Source organism: Sparus aurata, chromosome 23 (assembly GCF_900880675.1).
Source record: "Sparus aurata chromosome 23, fSpaAur1.1, whole genome shotgun sequence".
In the NCBI taxonomy this organism is placed as follows: Eukaryota; Metazoa; Chordata; class Actinopteri; order Spariformes; family Sparidae; genus Sparus; species Sparus aurata.
The window spans coordinates 22,352,826-22,363,346 of NC_044209.1; the positions used below are offsets into that span (position 1 = coordinate 22,352,826).

Consider the following 10,521-nt stretch of genomic DNA (forward strand, 5'->3'; position numbering starts at 1 on the left):
GCTAGCAGCTTCTCGAATAAAAAAAAAGAAGAGGTGCTAATTACAGAAGTTAATGCCAAGAATGAACGCATGAGCCAAGAGATTGAACATACGAATTATACGAATTAAACATACATGCGACCCGACATGTAGGGGAACTGATTGAAAACTTTTGGTTGGCACGTCACATCGGAGCACTTAGTCGGGGCAAAAGCAGCCAATCTATCCTTCTGTTAGGGGCCACCGACAATGATGCACTTCTGCTGTTGTTATTGTATTCCCCTCTTTGCCTTTCCACCGTGTCAATAACCCCTGTTTCTCCACCTGAATGCACGACACCTTTTCTTATTGGTGTCTTTTTTTAGGTATTGATTTCATGTTTTCTTTTTTTTTTCTTTTTTCTTTTTTTTATCAAATTAAGGGTCCTGGTAGGGAGAAATAAATCCATACGTGGCAGTGATGTCATTTGTTTGACATTTTCATCCCTTGGAGTGATGAATGGTAAAGTAAGAAAGCAAATGACAAAAGTCTGCAGATGGCAAACAAACGTATGTCATCGGGCGAAATACGTGCTGAGATCGCAGAGAGGTCTCTTCGGTCTAATGCAGTTCAGAACACAAAATGGACAAATAAATCAAGTTGGATGGGGAGAATATGGCAAGTCCGTGTCAGAATGAGCTGCCGTTGTTGAAAAAAAAAAAAAACAAAGTGTTCGTGTCGGCCTCACAGAGGCAATGGTAAAAACAGCAGAGGCGGGCATTTTTCTTTCACTGATATCTCTGGCTTTGAATCACAGAACTGAAGCCAATACAGCTGGTTGCTCAATACCACACAAAATGTGCAGTTCAAGGTCACAAAGATCCAAATTATGTGTTGCATTCAGTCTTTCACAGTCGTGTCTGAAAGGAAGTATCTGGTGCTGTTTATCATAACTTCGAGGATCCTCCAGGTTTTCTAATTCCATCCAGGTGTTCTCGCCGCTCGCTTTCCTGTTTAAATGTGTGCTCCTCAGTGAAATCAGCTTGTGAAGTCATTGGTTGGAATAAAGATGTGCAGACTCTTGGCTTTCCACGTCACATGGTTGACTATTCCTGGCTCAGATAGGGCTGTTTGTGCCCGAGCTGGACCGGGCTCCTGTGACGGATTGAGATGGATCAATGAGCAGGATGCCTGACTATTTGTCACCACTAAACCTGACATGTCACGAGTTATTTCGCTGCGTTTCTCTCTCTTCATCATCATTAAACTTTAGTTGCAAACTTATGGCATCTCCAGTTGGTTGTCTAATTTATCACTGAGCAGAGTTTGTGAGACATACCCAAATAACTGGCACACCAGGTGTGCCTGCAATGCATATTTGCCTGTTTTGTTTTATTCCTCATAATAGACATGGAGTTTGCCTATATGAGGGAGCACACAAGCCCTAAATTGGTTTTGGGGTTTGTTTAGGGGGCCATTGTTTGTTCTCCACACCTGCTGGCTGTAACTGCCAGTCAGATCACTGTGCCCCAAATCTCTAAATCTCTGAACCACAGAGATCAATGCACACTCGAGAGGACAAACAGAGTGCGATAGCGATGAAAGAGAGATGAGGAAGATGGGGAGACAAGCGATCGAGAGGCAGAAGGGGAGCAAGAGGTACAACATGGAGAGGGAGTTAACTGCTGTGACAGCTGAGCTTTATATCAGCGGAGCTGGTTTGTTTTGCTTGATTTGTTGGAGCAGATAGTGAGAGAATCCATCAATGTCAATGACAGTCATGGCAAAATGTATTTTAATGAAGCGGACTGGTGTTTCGAAACCCTGAATGGCCCAACGTGAAGATTTTTTAATACTTTTAAAACAGTCAGCGTCCACACGAGAGGTGCACAGATAAAGTTCCTGTCTGAGGTTTGCTTCACCTCAGGCGTGATGTGTTCCAGAAAACACATTCAGCAGGAAACCAGACAGAGATTCTCTACCTTTTTGCTGCACCAGCGGATCCTACTGGTTTGCTGTGGCGACGCACCATGTGGGGAAAACCCATGTTTTACACACAGATGAAGCTCCGTCCTGACAGGTGAAAAACACCCCGGTCTCTAGGATACAATGTTTGCAGTCGATATTTCTGCAAACCACAGATACGTTCAAATTTGTATGCATCTACGTACCATATTGACATGTCTGTAAACGCATCCTGTCACGTTCACATCACATGTTTATTGACTCTCATGTCTCGAGGTGGAGCAGAGAGTGGTACAGTAAGCAGCGACATGGCTGGCACGCGGGCGACTGCAGTTTAGCCGTCTCAGCATTTGTAAGCGTGACACCAACGGATGTGTTTAACGACACATCAGGACATCTCCAATTGGCCAACACTTATTCTGGCCATTGGGTTGTGAAAAAGGTATCACACTATGTTTCATGCAGGAGGTAGATATGTGTTCACTGTCCTCACCAGGACCAGCAACACTTTTGTGATAAGAACCGAAGCGTTCAGGGATGACGCATCACAAAATAGGAAAAGATAGAAAGTTTTTTTTTTTTTTTATGTACAAGAAGAATTCTTCCTTGTAGTTTGTGAACTTTGCAGGTGTGGTGTGTTTCTGCTGTTATCACCGGGCAATAGGAAGACACTTTAATAATGCCCACGCGGTTCACTGGTTTACATATTTTGCCCAGTGAATGTGTTCAGGTTAAAAAACATTGTGGGACATCAAGCATATCAAATTAAATTGATAACTGAGACTTGATGTTCTCTGTAATCAAGTGGCATCGGCATCAGCAGGTAGGAAACATGAATGGGTAAGTATCAGATTATCGTGTATTGGCAAAAATGTGGTGATATGACACAGTGATTCGAACATCCAGCAGTCGCAGAAACATTAGCATCGTGTTCCTGTCCATATCCTTTTAGCTCTGTTTTTGGTCTCCACCAGCTCCTACTCAAAAAAATAAAATCACCCTTAAAGGGGCTCTTTGGTACTTCTGTGTTGTGCTTGAAGTCGGATGTTAGTTTATGTTAGAAAACTCCATTTCTAAACTAACATTAGCTACTGTTGCACTCTGTTTGCCCTGTGAGAACTTAAAGTCACATCCTTTGGATTGTTGCGGATTATCCGACCCGAGTCCTTCACAGAGAAATCCACAGTCCAGCAGCATTACACAACGGAAACAAATCATCCACAGGCCTCTATCGGACCACCGCGAGGTCTCATCTTTCACATTGCGTTACGATCTGCTCGCTTATGGCCAATAAAAACCGTGATTTATGATTTCGTTACAGGGAGCCCCATTTAGGTTCACTAATACTCCTCTCATGCATATTAAATGTAAAAAAAGAAAAAAAAATGTAAAGTTTAAATGTAAAGACATTCTGACTTTAACGATAATGTTCGCTTCTCTCCACCACCTCCAACCCAATTACAGAAAAATCATTGTTCATGGGAAGTAGACACGATCTTTTTAGTCTCTGTCTTTCCTTGGTTTCAGTCCCATTCAAACAATTTCTTCACTCAAACTCAATCAATGACCAAAACACTCTTTTATTGGAGTATGCAGCTCCATAATCTTTCCTTTCATATGTTGGTTATGTAGAACACAAGTTGAAGGTGAAGTACGTGCTTTAGCTGAGCACCACTCAGACATATAAGCAGCATCAGAATGCAATAAATTGAAAACCTGCACCGAAGCAGCTGTGTTTGTGAGTGAAAAACATCATCATACCCGATAAAAACGGCCAATATTATAAAAGTCAGACCTTTGTTGCAAAACGAGCGATTACTTTTATGAATGTACTTCATAATGTCCTGTGATTGAAGGGGGATCAGAGAGGTTTTGTGCTGCACAGCTGACTGGACTGTCATGAGAGAGAAGGCTTTTGAAAAACAATAAGTGAGCGGAAGCGAGGACAAGGCAAGAACAGGAAACCACAACCTCAGTAGCACCGTGTCCAGCGTTCAGCCACATCCAAACACACCTCAAACGCTTTTAATCACTTTGTTGTTCTCCCTGGTTACAAAGAGAGACGGGGAGGCAGTAGTTTCAGAAGTGCACAAGGGGAAACCACAGAACATAGAGGAGAAGTTAGAGAAAAAAAGAAAAAAAAGACTTTCAAGGATTTTTTTTTTTTTTTTTCAAGAGGAAAGTTTAACAGGTCAAAGAAACAAAACAACATCACAAACACACGAGCAAACACAGTAGATGCCTCATCTCTAGTTGAGTTTGTGTCTCTGATTGCTTCCCTTGTGTTGCTCCTGGCCGAGGCTTATCAAAGAGCTCCTTTCATAAGTGCCAGGATCAAGCCACTGCTGTGACTGCTTGGCACCCACTGAGGTGGTTTGGAGATGGGGAGGGGATGGTGGGTGTGTGTGGGGGTGGCTTCAAAACAAAGAAGGCAAGGCAGAGGAAGTCAAAATTGAAGATGGTGAGTGAAGAGGAGATGGTGCATTTGTGCATTTAAAGGGAAAATGGGAAAAGAGAAAGACTGAGCTCGGAAGGGAATTGCCTTCGGCTTCTGCAAAGTGTCTGTGGAATAAAGGTGTGTTTGTGTGTGTGTGTGTGTGTGTGTGTGTGTGTGTGACTGTTTATGACAGAGCGAGAGAAGCGGAGATGAGGGCAATCTTTGAGTCAGGGGAGGAGTTGTTTTATATATATGTGCTCAGAAAATTAATATGTATTTGCTTTAAGCCTTCGCTGCCTCAGTGATTTCTTGCTGACACGCGCTATAATGCTCAGAATATCCAGGTGAATGCAGGAACAGTGAAGGACATGACTCCAGAGGAAAACAAGCAACACACACACACACACACACACACACACACACACTCAGAATACCCCGAGGCCACGTGCTCCTCCTCACTACTGCAGCCATGCTTCTATCAAGCCTGACGTCTGCCCTGTTTACCAAAGCATGTGACAGCGTTGCATTTTTACAGGAGGTAATAACTCTGACTCGCCGACCAGAGCTCATCCACTTAAGGGTGAGTCAGCCTGGTGTTCCTTCGCATTCAGGGATTCATGTTTGCGCGAGAGTCCCCGGATACCAAAGTGATTACGACACGTTTTAACCACTTGACATGTTATGTCACATGTGCAGTCGAATCAGTGTTATTGCATGTACTGCTCAGCTGCATGCTTTGTATGCAAGATTATGAAATGTTTACTGGCTGATTGCGCAGACACGCTCATCAGCCGAGAGCAGAATACTGTACAGACAGTTTAGTAAAGATGTGCAGGGTAGCTGAAAGTCGTCACCCATGAGCACGGCTCAATCTTTAGTCTCTGATTGCACGTTGTCTTTATTTTTATTTTTTACTTCACCGAGCAGCAGAGCTTCAAGGAAATTGTTGTTAAACTCTTTGTCTTTCGAGAACTAGGTGAAGTGAGAAATCACAGGCTGGCTTTTTCTCTGCTGCGGGGCTGGCTGATTTATCCAGGTATCATAATGAACGTGGTGATGCGGGGGCATTATGTGTGCGTATGATTCATGCACACATTGCCCCAGTCCGCCTCGCCCGCAGCGAGCTGGTTGTGGCTTCACTCGGTCTTGACTTCTCTTCCTCCAGGCTCCCAAATGATGGGCTGACCTTTCCACCTCGGCCAGGACTGCAGCGTCACTCACAGCATGCACTGAAAGCTCATCTCCTCGTTAAACACTTCACATCGCTCTGCACTCCGCCTTCCTCCTCCACTTGCATCTGATTTGGACCATGCTTTAGAGGAAAAGGTCAAAATTCGGTATATTTGCTCATCATATCTGCTGGATTTATTGCCTGCGCGTTGTTTTGAAGCACCATGGAAACGCTGTCATTCCTCATTAGTCGTGTAAGACGTACAGGAATTTAATTTTACTCTCGCAGGACTTTATTCTTGATAACAGGATTGTTGAAACACAGTGTAAATTAATGTATAGTTTCTGGCTCAGTGTACATGTGTTTTGTGCACTTACATAAAGATTTGTCGGTTAAACTCATTATTTTCTTTTCTTTGAAAAGACGTGTCAAAAGTTTAAAATGAGGTGCTTCAAGAACATAAAATTGAAAATGTGTGCATTGTCTGCTGATGAGTGATGAGTGTGAATCGAACGTCGAACCCAGGTGGTTCATCTGTGAAGATGTTGTCAGTGTTTTGCTTTTGTTTGTGAAAGGTAATTGTTTTAATTAGCGTTTGTGTGAAATTGTAGTGTAGACAAAAGCATTACCGTTATTTCAGCCCTGAGAGTGTGAAAGCTATCTTTGTACTTTTTTTTTTTTTTGGAACTCCGCACTCATCAGAGTTAATTCGACATTTTATGATCCCTCTGATAAGCTTTGAGTAAACAACTTTGGTGAATAACTGACTGAGCGCCACACATCACCGCAGAATCGGTATTTAAAACCGAGGGGTGTAAATATTTCTTTTTTAGAGAAATATTAGGTGTATAGAAGTGAGGATCTTTTTTGTGTTGCTGTGCTTGTTCTCCTTCTCCCCCTCTTCTTGTCTGACCCAGGGGAAGTCCCAGGGTGGTTTCCTTCATCCAGGCATGAAGACAAGAGCTTGTCAAAACCTCAGCTGGAGTCCATCGAAAGGCTCTATGTGGCCCGGACTTGCTCCCAGCATGGAAAGGGCTGCTGCAGAGAAACCACAGAGGAATATTCTGTCCTGGGGAAGAGGATCAAGCGTCTGTGCAATAGACAACTTTCCCAAAGGTTAGATGAAGGGGGGAGATGAGTGTTCGGGAGTGAGCTGTTTTATCCCCTGCATATGTGCAGAGCATTTATCCACCCCAGTTGCCAGAATAAATGTCGGCTTTTCTATGCTTCTGCAAAGATGTGTTCAAACTTTGCATTTCTTTCTGTCGCGACTTTGGTACATTTTGAAACTGTGTCTTGTCATTACCCTGTGCTTGTGCTTTGGTTGGGTTTTGGCTCAAAGTCTCTCGGCGAGGGTTGAGAAAACACCATGTTTTGCCTTAAAATTATGTACAGAGCCCTTGTTTACAGCACTCGGCTGGAAAATGTCTCGTTAAAAAATGTCCAGTGGTGTCGCACTGACAAATGTTGAAACGCAGTCCTGAACTGCTGCTAGTCCGCCACCATCACCTCCAACTCCTGATAAGGAGTCATACTTAGCTTTGCTTACCATTGCACAAAGTCTGGCTCTGTACAAAGGCAACAAATTCTTCCCAGCAGCACCTCTAACTCTCATTAATCACATTATAATGAAATTAGATATTCAATCCATCCTTTCCATCCGTTATCCATAACCATTTATCCTTTTACAGGGTCGCCGCGGGGGGGCTGAAGCCGATCCCAGCTGACATCAGGCAAGCAGTACACACCCTGGACAAGTGGGCAGTTCATCACAGGGCCGACACATCGAGACAAACAACCATTCACACTCACATTCTCATCTGCGGGCAATTTGAGGGTGGCCGATCAACCTAATATGTACATCTTTGTCAGGAATTTGTATAATATGATCTAATTTTTTTAATCTGCGCAGAAAATGGAGTGTAAAAAGACAATTCTCTGTTACTTCCTCAGGCAGCAGCAGTTGTCTTGCAGCCACTGGTGAGTTGTTATTCTGACACTTTGTTTCTCGTGCAGATTAAAATGAGATGCAATGTGTTGATGATTATCGAACTTTCAGGAGGGCAGATTGGCAGGTCTTGTTATCTTTGGACAGCGTCAGAATAGCTGTTTCCCCTATTTTCCAGTCCTCATGCCAAACTATCGATAGCTTCGCACTTAGCATGCAGACGTGACAGTGGATCAGTCGTCTCAGCTCTTGACAAGGAAGCCAATTCTAGCCTATTCTCTAACATGTGGAACTTTTTCTCTGAAATAATTGCCAGAACACACATGCATATATACACGCCTTTCCCTTTTAACTTATTTGGCCAGCGTACCAATTGTTATGATAGTAACAACACTCTGTACTTTTAATGATTTATTCTGACTTTATGGACCAATTTGATCATGAAATGTATTTACAGAATTAACTTTTACTTTCCCACAAGACCAGGTTGTTATGTGTGCACTTAATAAAAAGTCTTTGTTATGGTGCTGTGTTACCCAAGTCCTCAATTCACCTGTTAGTGTAAAACACAAAGACCCAGAAATGACTCTAAATTATGCAAAATGATGAATGTATTGTCTTGTTGCTCTTATAGTAATATTAAAAAATCTAAGTTACAAGTAATTATTGTTAAAGGGGGGAACAGGGGAAACAGATGCATATAGAAACCAGCACATATTTCACTGTGAGCCCATCAAGCCTGCAGGAGGAAATCAGGAGGTGTGCGTAAGTGCAGTGTGTGTGTGTGTGTGTGTGTGTGTGTGTGTGTGTGTGTGTGTGTGTGTGTGTGTGTGTGTGTGTGTGTTTGTGCGCGCTTTGGGGATAGAAGCAATAAAGCTGCTGGTGAAGAATCTGCTCATCAGCAAAGAGGGACAAATACAGTAAAAGCTATCTATCTATCTATCTATCTATAGAAACAAAGATAAAATGGGTATGAATCCGTATTCACGACACTGTCATGTCATGAAAAAATCCCTGGGTTCCTCGCAGAGCGATGTCATACAGAGTCATCCTCACTCCTCACCCCTCTCTGCTCCCGCTGCCAGTCACCCACGGGCCCCCAACCTCCGACCCCAGCCAGCTACACGCCCCGCCCCGCAGCTTCCATCTCACGGCAAGGTACCATCCACACAGCATACAGTATTATGCAATGAGTATGTATTTATGTATATGAAGTCTTCTCGATGAATCATGTGCGGCCGTGGAGGGAATTTCCGATGAACTCTGATGAAGTTCCTGTCCCTCAAGCGCCCAGGACACACTGCGGGCCTGTCTCCCAGCTCAGTTATATATCATATAGCCATCAGGGGAGGAGAGACTACAGTACAAAACATCATTAATATGAAAATCATTAATATGGATCTGGGAGCAGAGAGAGCACTTCCTCAAATAATGAGAACCCCATGATTAGTAATGCAGCGAGCACACATTTATTATTAATCGCGCAAAATACAAGTGCGGGAAACCTTGTGGGTAAACAATATTTACATTAAAAGATTAGAAGCTGTTTCTGCAGCTGGATCAGGAGTATGTGCTGGTCAATAAGAGACAGCACCTTCTGCATAGTAACCGCTGACCTTGACCTTGTATGTGTCTGTTTGTGATTCAGATTCCTGCTTAATCTTTTCCTCTAAGAAGGGGGGGGGGGGGGGGGGGACAACATTTGGCCTGGCTGAGCATATTTTCCAGCGAAATCTTCCATGAGTGAGCTGACCACCTGACAGCACACCTGGATCTAAAAAACGGTCCAAATTTCTCCTGCGAGATTAAAGAGGGGAGAGAGTGTGGAAGCAAGACGGAGTGGAGGAGAGAGAGAGAGACGGAGAGAGCGAGAGGTGGAGTGCAAAGGGGAGCGGCCCAAAAAGCAGTAGTGCCCTCCCTCCTCCCTCCCTACAGCATGGCAGTTAATTTAAATTCTGCAAGGAGACAACCCATAAATCACCTCCATTCTGACTAATGGCTTCTGCAACTGAGGGAAAACTCTCGCCTCTCTACCTGGAGACATTCTGCACTGCAAAAAATATAGGCTACACTTGGTTTGTGTGTGTGTGTATGTGTGTGTGTGTGTATATAAACTATATATATATATCTATATATATATGAGTGCTTCACTCAGACAGACAGTTTTTGAAAGAGTCAGCACCACGGCTAACCCCTCCACGTGAGCAGCTTCCACTAGAGGCAGAAATCCCCCTGCGTTGCTCCATAATTAGCCTCTGTAACTGCAACACGGTGACGTCAGAAGTGTGTGACACAAAACTGACCTTGGACTGGATTCCAAACCATAACCCTCGGTGAGTACACAAGCTCAGCTCACCCAGATCTGTGAGTCGTGTGAGTCACGAGAGCTTCTGCAAACGTGGAAGTGTTCGTCTCTCCGGGATTTGAGAAAGTTTGTTCCTCCTGATTTCACAACAAATGTTTTCTTTGTGTGTGTGTTTGTAGTATTATTCAGATCAGATTTTTTTTTTTCCAAGGACAGCAAAACTGTGGAATTAAACAGTATGTGAAAAAAAATTGCGAAAGCAATCTCTTGTGATATTACAGGGATGATTTACTTGTATCTTGTATCTTGATAAGCCATCGAGCTAGCTAGAGAACAAAATCACACTTTTGGTTACACAGTTGGTTGCTAACAAGTAGCTAAATGAGTTTACAGAATTTTTCGGGGACATTAAACGTCACACGCCAAACACGGAGGTTCATCTACTCACAAGTAGGTCTTTATAGATGGACTTTATTTGCAACCTATTCCATCTGTACAACTTGTAGTGTGATCAATTTGTAGGAAGGTGTGTGTATAATACAGTATGTACAGTAGGAAACGAGTGGTTGTGACGTTATTAGTCATTTAACAGTTGTGTAGTTTGTTTATAGCCTGATGTTAGCTTGTCACATCTGTTGATTGCATTTACGTTTCATAAATCATTAAAGTTGTTCCCATTTGTTGAGGCCATTGTGCTAAATGAAACTATCTAATTGTTTGCCAGAGACCTAAAAACA

The 10,521-nt window shown here is 43.2% G+C and overlaps 1 long non-coding RNA gene across 2 annotated transcripts in view; it reads left to right on the top strand.

Moving 5' to 3' along the window:
• Positions 1-8,138, top strand: part of LOC115575572 (uncharacterized) — a 107,576-nt gene extending 99,438 nt beyond the window's left edge. Inside the window, exons 3-4 of one of the 2 annotated variants that reach the window (XR_003982692.1) lie at positions 6,449-6,647; positions 7,223-8,138. This is a non-coding gene — a long non-coding RNA (uncharacterized LOC115575572). Of the gene's footprint in view, positions 1-313; positions 6,648-7,222 lie in introns of those variants that run through there. The other variant, XR_003982691.1, reaches the window with a different exon arrangement.
• Positions 8,139-10,521: the final 2,383 nt, after the last annotated feature.